At 37.4% G+C, this 11,624-nt stretch overlaps 1 protein-coding gene and 1 non-coding gene across 3 annotated transcripts in view; one reads left to right on the forward strand and one right to left on the reverse strand.

Annotated features, from left to right (window-relative positions):
• TTC36 (tetratricopeptide repeat domain 36) overlaps positions 1-11,624 on the forward strand; it is a 146,436-nt gene that overhangs the window by 56,181 nt on the left and 78,631 nt on the right. The gene's annotated exons all lie outside the window — the stretch shown is intronic.
• Positions 8,310-8,428, reverse strand: LOC118603360. The gene has a single exon (XR_004951204.1). It is a non-coding gene; the product is annotated as a 5S ribosomal RNA (ribosomal RNA).

An 11,624-nucleotide genomic window follows, 5' to 3' on the forward strand; every position in this document is an offset into this window, starting at 1 on the left:
TACCTATACATCATATATGTATACCTGAATTCATAATACATTTATTAATTCCCTGGAATGATGCCTGGCCTATGGAAAGCATTTATTCGATGATGACAGACACTTGTGTTGTTCTTGATATTGTTGTTAACTGTTGTTAAAGAGAGCTTGGCTGATATTTTGGATCACGCTCTTCAGAGATCTGCACATAAGAAGCTACCTGATCCAAAACAGACCCTGCAACTTAGATCACTTACCTTGTGACTTTTCTTTTGGGGCTCATGACTGAAACCACTGTTTGTTTTCTCTGTCCAAGATATTCATATGTCATATATGTAACATGTCTTCTATTTTAAATCAGGCCATCCTAAACATATCTTCCGAATTTTATTATCTTAGACAACCATTTCATGTGGTGTTGCAACAAAGGGATACACTTATGTACCTAGATTATGATTTACATCATGATTCTTTTATCCAGATAATCAATGGATGAGCCTGGTCCTAGTCATTGGCCCTAATACCACTGGAAGCTGCACTCCATCCATTTTGAACTGAGTCATCTGTGAGCCTGCCTCTCCTTGTTCTGTCAAAGAGTGACCTGAGCTACAATTTCTAGCACCAATAAGGGGAATTTTTACTAAAAATACACTTTAAGGAGCTAAAACGGAATTTCTTGGTGCACAAAGAAAGCTAAAGAAAAATTAAGCTAATGTGCTTATCCAGACTCCCAGAGGCAAAGAATTTACTGGGAACCCCAACCACCACTCAGGAACCTGCACGAAAAACATGTACGTCCTTGAGAAAGGCAATTTTCCTTCTGAGAACAGCTCCCCCCTCAAGGATTCTGAGGCTTTGTCAGGACTATTTATAGGCCCTCCCAATCACCATATAAAACATCACAGGCCACCCCAACCCAGAGCAATGGCCATGTTTGCTCACCTATCTGATAACTTGGTATTTCTTATACACCATGCCCCTCCCCAACAAATCAGCACCAATAAATCAGGCTTTTTGTTCCGTGTCTGTTTTCCTTTTGAGGAAATGGATAAATACTGACTGTGGCAAAATGGCTCACATCAAGTAAAAACACAGAGGGTAATCATGGCTGTGGGGAGAGGAGTGGCTGCTCAGGAAAACGGTTTCCACACAGACACTTGATGGCCTAAGTTCTCTGGTAAAACAGGTTGGGGCTGGGGAAGGGCAGCAGGGAGCTTAAAGCAAGAGAAGAACAAGGGACAAAGACGTGCAATAGTTGAAGAAACTGTCAGGGAACCAAATCTGTAAGTTTCGCAGTACTCACCAAGGTTGGCTTTTAGGTGAAGAGGCAGAAGCAGAGGGTGAGTGTTTCCTGGAAAGAAACAGGCTTCTTTCCGGATTCTAACCCCAGAACAAATCCCTCGCTGAGGGAAATTTGCTCTTCTGCACCCTCTTCTCCACCCTCCCCAGTACAAATTATACTGGGTCAAAATAAGTTCTCCCTTCTTCAGGATGCATTTCAGAAATGCACCTAGCAACAGGTATGCAGACTGGCCCCAATGGCTGACCAAGATCAAGGCCTTGAATCTGACGCAGCTGGGAGAACAGAGGGCGGCTCATGGAGCCAGGATCTGCACGTTTCTGGACCCACACGTCCTAGGAGTCTGGCCTTGTTCGGTTCCCTCCCGCGCACGGAGAGAGAGGAGCCCGCCAGCGCGGGATGGCGTAGCAGCCGCACCCCGCAGCCTTTTACAGGGGAGAAGTGGAGAACCCGCAATCAGCCCACGGAGGCGAGGTGGGTACTGAGTGGGACTTGAATAGAAACGGAGAGTGATTTCATCTTTAGTTTTTCAGTCCTAGATTTTCAGCGTCCAAGTATTAACAAAAGGGATCGGAGTCAGTCCGTTGAAGTTCTGCATAGGACTTAGGGGGTGCAATCCGATTTGGGTTGGGGGTGGGGAGGGAGGCTTAAGTTCCATTTCCACAGCACGAAATTACACAAAATTGAGGAAATACCAATTGCCCATATGCAAAAGAAGGGAAAGAGGAGGAGAGGAGGGGGAGGGAAAGAGAGACAGACAAGAGAAAGGGTCGGGGGAGAAGGAAAGTAAAAGAGAAGGGAAGTAGGAAGAGGAGCTGTGAGATTACTAGGAGATGGCTAAATCCCCCTTCCAGGCCCCACAAAATTCCCCTAACCTGCCAAACCTGCAGAAACCCCGGGATCATACGCCATGACAAAATTCATCACCTTTTTGCCTTGCAGTAGAAACAAAACAAAACAAAACAAAAGCCCCAACATATTTAGAGATGAAGAAAGGTGAGATCCAGCCCCAACGCGCGAGCAGCGTGGTCGGTCACCTACCTCCTCCTGCAGTACGGAGCCTCTGAGTCACTGCCAGGAGAAAGCAACTGCAGTCAAAATTACCAGGAAGACCCGCCCCCTTCTAGGGACCAGTTATAAGGTAGCAACAACATGAGTAAAAGATCGATGGGAAATTCCTAAGTAAATATTCTAATATTCTCTTTTCTCTGAATTAAAGAGGGTTTGGGGGGGGTTTTTTAAGTGAAAATGCCGTAATAGTAACATCAACAATGATATCAAAAACTACCTATTTCTGTAATAGACTTAATTACCAAAGGCTTACTGTGTGTTAGGCCCTGCTAATACTGTGGGCTAGGCCCTGAACTTTATGAACTTTATATTAGTGACTTTTCAATTCTAAATTGAGTCATTTGTCCCAAGATTGTATCCTCCCCACATCATGGGAGGAGGGAGAGGGGGCGATTAGGAGCCAGGGCAATGCGCACAGGGCCGAAATCTTCCCGTCATGGGTCATTTATAGGGTTTTCATCAGGATCTTAAGTCAAGTTTTGGAGAGTAACATGTTAGTAACAGAATATCTGTGTTAATTTACTGGCTAAGGGACGCTAGAAGTGATGAAGTTCTCTACATCTTTTCTATTTAAAAAAGACCTATCAAATCTGAGGCTTAAAGAAACAGTTATATTGCCGTTGAGAATCTGCATAGGGGAAAGAATACATGTATTGAAGACTCGGCTTGATTTTGGTCTCTGCAAAGTGTTTATTGTGGCACATTTACTCTCTTTGAACCTGTTTCCTTATCTCTAAAATAGATATAATGACTACCTCTCTGGGTTGTTTTTAAAAATCCGATGGCTATTAATAGATGTGGCTATATATATATATATATATATATATATATATACACACACACACACATACATAAATATATACACGCATATATACATACACATATATATACACACACATACATATATATAATCATCACACCCACACACAGATGCGCACGTATTCATACATAAAAAGCACAATTTAAAAACAAATTCTATTTTATCAGTATTAGGCCCTAAGATCATGTTTTTTACATATATCAAACTAATTGTAAGATGGAATAAACTTTTTATCTTGGTAGAAATCATGTCTGGTATTGTTTCTTGTGGTTGCAACTTTTTTCTGTTAGCTGAAGTATCTGGACAACAGAGAGAAGTTGGAAAAGTGGACAGAGTTCATCATTTGACCCACCTGGACTAAAGAGGTTAGAATTAGAAGTCTGCCACAGACCAGACATGGCAGGCTTGGTTGGAAAGAATTGAATTAGGAAATGCATGATGCTGGTTATTGGAAGGGCAATTATATGAAAAGTCTCTGAACCTGGCACTATATATACAATTAAACAAAATTTTATAGCTATTAAAAATATGAATGCATTTTATTTATGTTTCTTCATATTTTGTTTATATACAATGAATAATTTCACTTTTTTACATAACTAATTAAGCAAACTATCAAACTTTTGAAAGATAAACACATAATTCATTCTTTTAGTTAGAATCTATTTATTGGGGTTCTGCTATATGCAAGGCTACTATTATTCTAGACATTGCATTATGGCAATGATAAGACACCAAAAGATTTACTCACCTGGAATTTACATTGCAAGGGAAAGAAATTTTTAATAAACAAATAAATAAAAAAGAAAATATCCAGTACTGAAAGTGCTTAAAGAAAATAAAACACATAGTATAAAGGAGAATGAATAGAGGCTATTTTAAATTTGGTATCTCCACCCAAAAATCTGTGCTTGAGACTTAATATTGCTAAGTATTCTTCACACAACCCGTATCCTACCTAATACTTGATTATGATCAATAAAAAGTAAACTTTTAAGGAAACTATCTTTTTTTTAATATGAAAAGCATATTTACATAAAATGGAAAAAGATCTGTGGACTATGAGAACAGTATTCAACTCATTTCAGCACCTACCAATGTCACACATATACCCTAAATTATGCCAGTGTATGTTAATTGTAAAATGCTGCTTATTTACATCCTATTCTTCCAGGAATCATTTCCCTACCTGAAATAAGAGCTATTTGTGTTACCACATAGACTATTTAGCACTGGTTTGGAATAGGCTTTCAGTAAGCTGTTTTGCTTATCCTCTAGTATGATGCTATTATTCTCTTATTCTCTTTATCATCACGGAGTTTCATTTAAGTCTTAGGTTATGTTTATTGTTTCTCCCCTGAGATTTCCATAACAATTTGTCTAAGATTTCCTATTGTTCTTGTCATCCTTTTTCCCTTTATGTATTTTCAAACTTATAAACCTTTAAGTAAATACTCAAATGCATTAAATTATTTGATTAATGGATAAATGCATTTAAATGATGATAGTGTATATACTCTTATGCTTTGTGATTGCTATCCACTGTAGATATTGTAGGAGAAATATCAAAAGTAACAAATGCCAGAAATGTACACAAGTCTTATAAGCATTTTCTTTACTTGACCTACTGGTAATAGCAATTACAAATAATAGCAGTCATTTTCACGCAATCACTGGTAACTTTCAAATTTTATGTTTGGATCGATTACATGAAAACTGATCCCAACAGAAACTTATCATATAATGATTCCCAAAGGGTGAGGGGTGGGGGAAGGGGGGAGGTAGATGGGGTAAGGGGGATCAAATATGTGGTGACAGAAAGAAATCTAATTATAGAAGGTGAACACACAGTGTAAATATATATATGCCTTACTGTTAAAGTGTACTGCTGAAACTTATTGAATTTCGTTAACCACTGTCACCATAAAAAATAAATTAATTAAAAATAATTAATAATGATAATGATGATAATAATTATAATAATAATAAAGAAAAAGAAACTTACCATAAGTGAATGGATAATAGATAAGATGGACTGAACAAAAGTATCTACCTACTATGTACTGAGTTCTTATTAGAAATCAGTGCAAAGTATTTTTCATGGTAAGGCAAACAGCTTTAATTTCAGACAGGAACAATGGCTGTCATCACCGAGGAAAGAGTGAGAATAGGGAATAAATAAAATGGAGTCACTTTAGCCAAGCTGCTAAAATTATTAACATTATGAAGGTTGGGACATGAGGAAAGACTCCATTTTTGTTCTAACTATCCTGGGAACTTAATTTTTAAAAAAATCATAGGAGCACATAGTATGTTATAGAAAATGTATAAGCATTATCTCATTTAATCCTCATGATCACTCTGTGAAATACTATTATAACTCCATTTTATAAATGACAATATTTAAAAAAAAAATTTCAAGTTTATTGAAATAGACAATGAGTTGCTTATATTTACATTGTACAATTCAATGAGGGTTTTTTTTTCAATTATAGTTGATATATAATAATATCCTAGTTTCAGTTGTATAGCTTAGTAATCAGAGATCCACATAACTCACAGTGATCACCCCATTGAATCTAGTACCTCACTCTCCCCTTACATATTTTCTATATCTATGAGTTTATTTCCACTTTTGTTGTTTTTGTTTATTTTGTTCTTTAGATTCCACATGTATGTGAAATCATGTGCTATTTGTTTTTATCTGACCTATTTCATTCAGCTCAATACCTTCTAGGTCCATCAGGGCAATACCTTTTTCTATCTCCTTTTTAGTCTGTTTCTGTCTTTTAATCTGAAGTCAGTCTGTTGTAGACAGCATATGTAGGGATGTTGTTTTCTTATCCATTCAGCCATTCTGTCTTTTGGTTGACACTTTTCTATTTGAGGTATTTGTTGATAGGAATGTACTTATTAACATTCTTTAATCCCGTTTTTTCTTCTTAAAGAGGTCCCTCCAACATTTCCTGTAATACTGACTTGGTGTTGATAAATTCCCTTAGCTTCCTTTTGTCTGGGAAGCTCTTTAACTGTCCTTCAACTCTAAATGATAGCCTCGCTAGATAAAGAATTCTTGGTTGTTGATCTTGAGTTTTCATCACTTCGAATATTTTGTGTCGAGCCCTTCTGTCCTACATAGTTTTTTTTTTTTGAGAAATCAGCTGCTAGTCTTAAGGGTGCTCTCTTGTAGATAATTACTTGCATTTCTCTTCCTGCTTTTAAATTTCTCTATTTGTATTTAACCTTCAGCATTTTAATTGTGATGTGTCTTTGTGTTCCTCTCTCTTGGGAGTCTCTGAGCTTGCTGGGGTTGTATGTCTATTTCCTTTACCAGGTGAAGGGAGTTTTCCTTCATTATTTCTTCAAAAGCTTTTCAACATCTTGTTTTCCTTCAAGTACCCCTATGACATGGATATTTTTACATTGAATAATGTCCAATAGGCTCCTTAAATTATTATAGTCTTGGCTTCTTTTTTCTTTCCATGCTGATTGAGTGTCCTTGGCTTCCCCATCCTCTATGTAGGTCATTCGAACCTCTTATTTTATTCACTGTTTATTGCATTTAATACACTTTTCATCTCAGATAATGTGTCCTGCATTTCTGATTGGTTCCCTTTTCTAATTTTCATATCCATTTTTATGTTTTTATCTCTTTGTTAAAGTTCTCACTAAATTCATCTACACCTTCCCTAAGTTCATTGAGCATCTTTATAACTAGTGTTTTGAACTCTGCATCTGTTAGATTGCTTGAGTCCATTATTTCTGGATCTCTGTTCTGTTCTCTCATATGACTTCTGCTTCTTTATCTTTCCATTTTGGATGTCTTTCTGTGTCTATTTATATACTAGCAAAGCTTTTAAGTCTCCCGGTCTTATTAGTGTGGCTTTGTGAAGTAGATGTCCAATGGCATAGTCTTGAGAGGGGTTCAGCTTCAGGCCAAGTTTAGCCCCAGCCTGTGCCACTCTGGGGCCACCTGTTAAGATTCAGCAAGCAATCCACAGATGTTGTGCTTATAGTTGCCTCAAGAAGCCACACCAGAAACCAAGGTCAGCTGCCACCAATGTGGGTCTTGGAGCTGCTCAGCAAAGAGCACCAGACTCGCTGAGGATACAACAGGATATGACTTAGGTGGGGCCGCGAGTTGAGGGATATGAAGTTTCAGGGAATCCTCTGGGCAAAGCAAACTTCATTATTCAGTTTGATGATGTCTCAGCTATGGCAGCGCTGGGTCTTTACACTGGGGGGTGGGAGATGGCTCAACAGAGGAAAAAGGGTTACTGCCAATACTTCTATGCAGAGCGAGCCTCCACTCCAGCCCTCACTCCCACAACTCAGTGTCCCCCTGTAAGTCCTTGGTGCCCCATGAGCAGCTGACCTGGCACTGGTGCTCAGAGCAAGCAGATCTGTTACCGTGAAAGTCCACTCACTGACACTGCCCCTTTAAGAGGAGTCTGCAGCTGCCAGCTGTGGGTGCCACAGCCTCTGTTCCACTCAACTGCTGGGGACCAGGCAGCCTCGCATCCTCGCTTCGTCCTACTTTCTCCTGTTGTAGGGTGATTTCTTATTTCTCTCCCTAGTTGTAGGCCTTGTTCATCTAGATCCCAGGTGAATTTCCTTATTGTTTGCTACTTATTTCTGTCACAACTTTGATTTGGTTGCAAGAGGAAGGAACAGAGCCTCTGTCGTCTACGCTATTTTTTTTCTCCTCACGAATGACGATATCGAGGTTCAAAGGGAACAATTTTCCTACTCAAGAACTTATTATTAATGAAAACCAGACTTATTCTTCACCAGAATCTTCTGGCTTCGAGGTATGTGCTCTTTTCATTATGTTACAATTTCTTGCACAACCTTAAGAGGTAAGGGAATAGGTAGAAGCTGGGGGCGTGGAATTAATGACATAGAAGCAGGCCAAATCCTGGAGATCTGTGGAGGATAGAAGAGTACCATAGGATCTTGACCTAGAACTGAAAAATAGAGTGACCAAGGGAGGATCTACAAGCTGGAGTCCCAATTTATTTGTTTGTTTGTTTGTTTATTATTTACTTATTTTTTTAGGAGAGGCAACCCTTGGTTGACCTCACAGATTGCAAGGGTTTTGCCAACTTACAATCTCTTATTTTTTATTATTATTTTTTATGCCTACAGCACCTGGTCTTCCTAGGTGGTTTCCCATCCAAGTACTAACCAGGCCCAACCCTGCTTAGCTTCCGAGATCAGATGGGATCGGGCTTGTTCAGGGTGGCATGGCTGCAAACACAATTATTTTAAAGATTGTGTTGATCTCTGTGTGCTATTTTCTCACTCCTAAATTTTTTCAACATACAGCACTTAATCGTTCCCTATGCCCAGAAGTCTCCTGAGTCTTGGGATATATTATAGATGAAGCTGCAGAGGGACCGTGAGAGCATTTTAAATCCACAAAGGAAAGAGATCTTTTTACTTCTGCTAACTCTGAGGAAATCACTTTAGATAAGAGGGCAGCCATTGGACATATAGCATCCTCTCTCTCTGTGATTCTGAATTAAAAAAAGACCATTTAGGGTCTGCAGTTAGAGAATCCAAGTCCAATTTCATGGCACTTAGAACAGAGAGACATTTGAAATGGGGAACCCATAAATCTATAGAAGAAATTGAAAATGAAAAGAGGAGAAAGTTTTTTGTTTTTCTTATCTGAGCCAGTTATGACCCTTTTTCCCATGTAGGTGCTCAAAGTATCTCCTCAGCTTTCTCAATTTTTACTTTTAACCTCACTCTGGAGTCTTGTGTAGCAAGGATTGTTGAAAGTAATTACAACTAAGGTATTCTGTCTCACCATGTGCACTGAGTGACTGTAGAGCCCTTTTCTCCATTCGCTCTATCTAACAGCATGTAGGAATGCATTCATTCATTCCTTTTTGTTCATTAATCATTAATTTAGCCTCTGTCATGTTCCAAGCACTCCACAGTTGCTTAGAATAAAAAAAAAAATTAGTTGGATATATTCCCTGGCATGGTAGAAATATATTTCTATGGCATAGAGAAAATAATCATCTGTATGATGCAAAGATATGTAAAAAGATATGTAAAGGACATTCTCCTGGTTCTCTCCCAAATAGATTGTGAAATGTGTACATTTCTTCTTACATGGCTTCTTTTACTTCTCCTTTTCCTAAAATGTATTCTCAGGATTTGGTCTTTAGTACTATTTTATTCTTGCTATACCGTTTCTTTCCTCATTCAGGCTTAAGACAGGTAACTAATTCCCAAATTCTTTAGCATGAGACTTTCTATAGCAAATATAATAATTAACTATTATACAGCACATTATTATGTATCAAAATATTTTATATTTAATTTTTACAACAATTCTGTGAGGTAAGGTTATCTCGATTAAGCAAAAACAAACATTTGGTGGGTACCCACTATATACCAAGCACAATTATAGAACAGTCAACATTTTCAAGGAGTAAAATTATAGTGGTGCATGTCAAAATACAGATTTGTATGTTGCCACAAATGAAGGGCATAATATCAGGAAATTATTCAGAGGCTTAGCAGAAACATTCTTATTTTATTTTTATTGTTCTGTCATAATTATTAGTAATGTCCTGTTTCACTTCTCATAAGTATCCCAATTGCAATACTAAATTTTAACTCATTAGTTAAGGTTGAGGCTACTGATGCAAGAATACTTTCTGCTTCTTTAAATATGAGAAGCTAAGGTTCAGGTATTTTAAGTTACTTGCCCATAGTCACAACATCAAAAATCAGAACCTGAACATGGGTCTTTAGACCTCTGATGCAAGTTTTTTTAATATGCTGTGTCACCTCTTTCCTAGACAAATATTTGAATTTGAATTGAATCTTCTAAGAAAGCTGTATTCATTTGTATTTTGGGATGCAACCCTAAAATACTATTTGAATTATTCTCAGTTCCATGTGTGTCTGTGATACCTACAAATCTGCCTGGTTGTGGGTCTTGAAATAGTAAGGAGCTTGAATGTTTAAGATTAAAAAAATAATATTTTAACTTATAAGGACAAAATTGTTTTTTAAACATGGTAAATAAAGTTGCAGTCTGAAATGGTGTTATTTTCATTAGCTATTTCTCATAAATCTTTTATTTCAGTTTTATCTTATAGAAAATAATGTTTATACTACCTTGGAACCAACAGAAATATCTCATTACATATCACTAATATCATGAATTAGCATGAATGCTATTTTACTGTGTTTTGAATGGTTTAGAGGGGTGGGAGCTCGCAGATAGGGTGTAAGGAATGAGGCAGAAACTTAAGCACAGTTCCCAATCTTCTCCATCACATGTTTTATTGTTGTACTTTAACATAATTCAGAGGAGGCCACCATGGGTGCCCAGGAGTATTTTCTAAACACTCCCCCTAAAGTAGGAATTATTTAGCATTATCCATGCTCCTGTTAGTATTAAGTCAGTACATTATAAGAGCATTTTTACTCTTGCCCAGAGTATGGGAGTTAATAGCAGTAGCTGAGTACCTGCAATATGACAGACACCACATTAGATACCTCATACTGCCTTATTCCATTTAATCTATCCAAGAATTCTTAGAATGTAATACCATGCCTATTTTAGAGGGTTAAGTGAACTGAAACACAGCAAAGTCACCAAATTAGGAAGCAATAGCCTAGATTTAAAATAAATCTTCCTGGCACAAATATCTCATCTTTCCTTATCAGAATTCACTCATAGCAGTTATATTATTAGCTCGTGCAGTTTATCGAACCTAACTTAAATTGTATAGAACCTACAAGGATGCTTATATACATAGGTGGATACTCCAGAGTATGGGGGCCACCCAGTGGCCATGCACTCTTTCTTCAACAGCTTCAGCACAAGTACACACTGACTTCAAGTCCAGAGGATCCCTCATGGAAGCTGACAAGAACAGTCAGAGAAGAAAAAAAAAAAAAAGAATATTGGCTTTCCTTCACAAATAGAATCTCTTATTGAGACTTGATATCATAAGATAATAATAACAAAATAAATAACTTTCATTAATATATTGTAATAATGCTATTTTAGTTTTAATTGTCATATGCATTAAGATGCATGATCTAAATCTAGAACTTTAGTTGTGTGAATAATTTTTGTTCTGTTTCAAGTATTTTTAAACTAATTCCTTTTTACACCCTTTTATTTTCGCTTCAAAACTTTCTCTGAATTATGGACTTTCTCCTTTTCCTTCTCTTCAAGAAAGTCCATTCTCCTTTCTTAACTCTCTAGTTCCACTTATCATTTACATCCCCTACCCCAACACAGCAGGAGGCAATTATAAGTTACCAGTAATCATAAATATATTCAAGGCACCTTTCATCTTTCCTCATTTAAGAATTAGAAACCCTGCATTTTGGATTCATATCTAAATTCCTTTTGTTAGGCAAGGAATCTACAACCATTGGTTTCAGGGTTAATAGAAAAAAACAAAAGCTTAA

The sequence above is a fragment of the Rousettus aegyptiacus genome, unplaced genomic scaffold (genome assembly GCF_014176215.1).
Source record: "Rousettus aegyptiacus isolate mRouAeg1 unplaced genomic scaffold, mRouAeg1.p scaffold_m13_p_5, whole genome shotgun sequence".
NCBI lineage: Eukaryota > Metazoa > Chordata > Mammalia > Chiroptera > Pteropodidae > Rousettus > Rousettus aegyptiacus.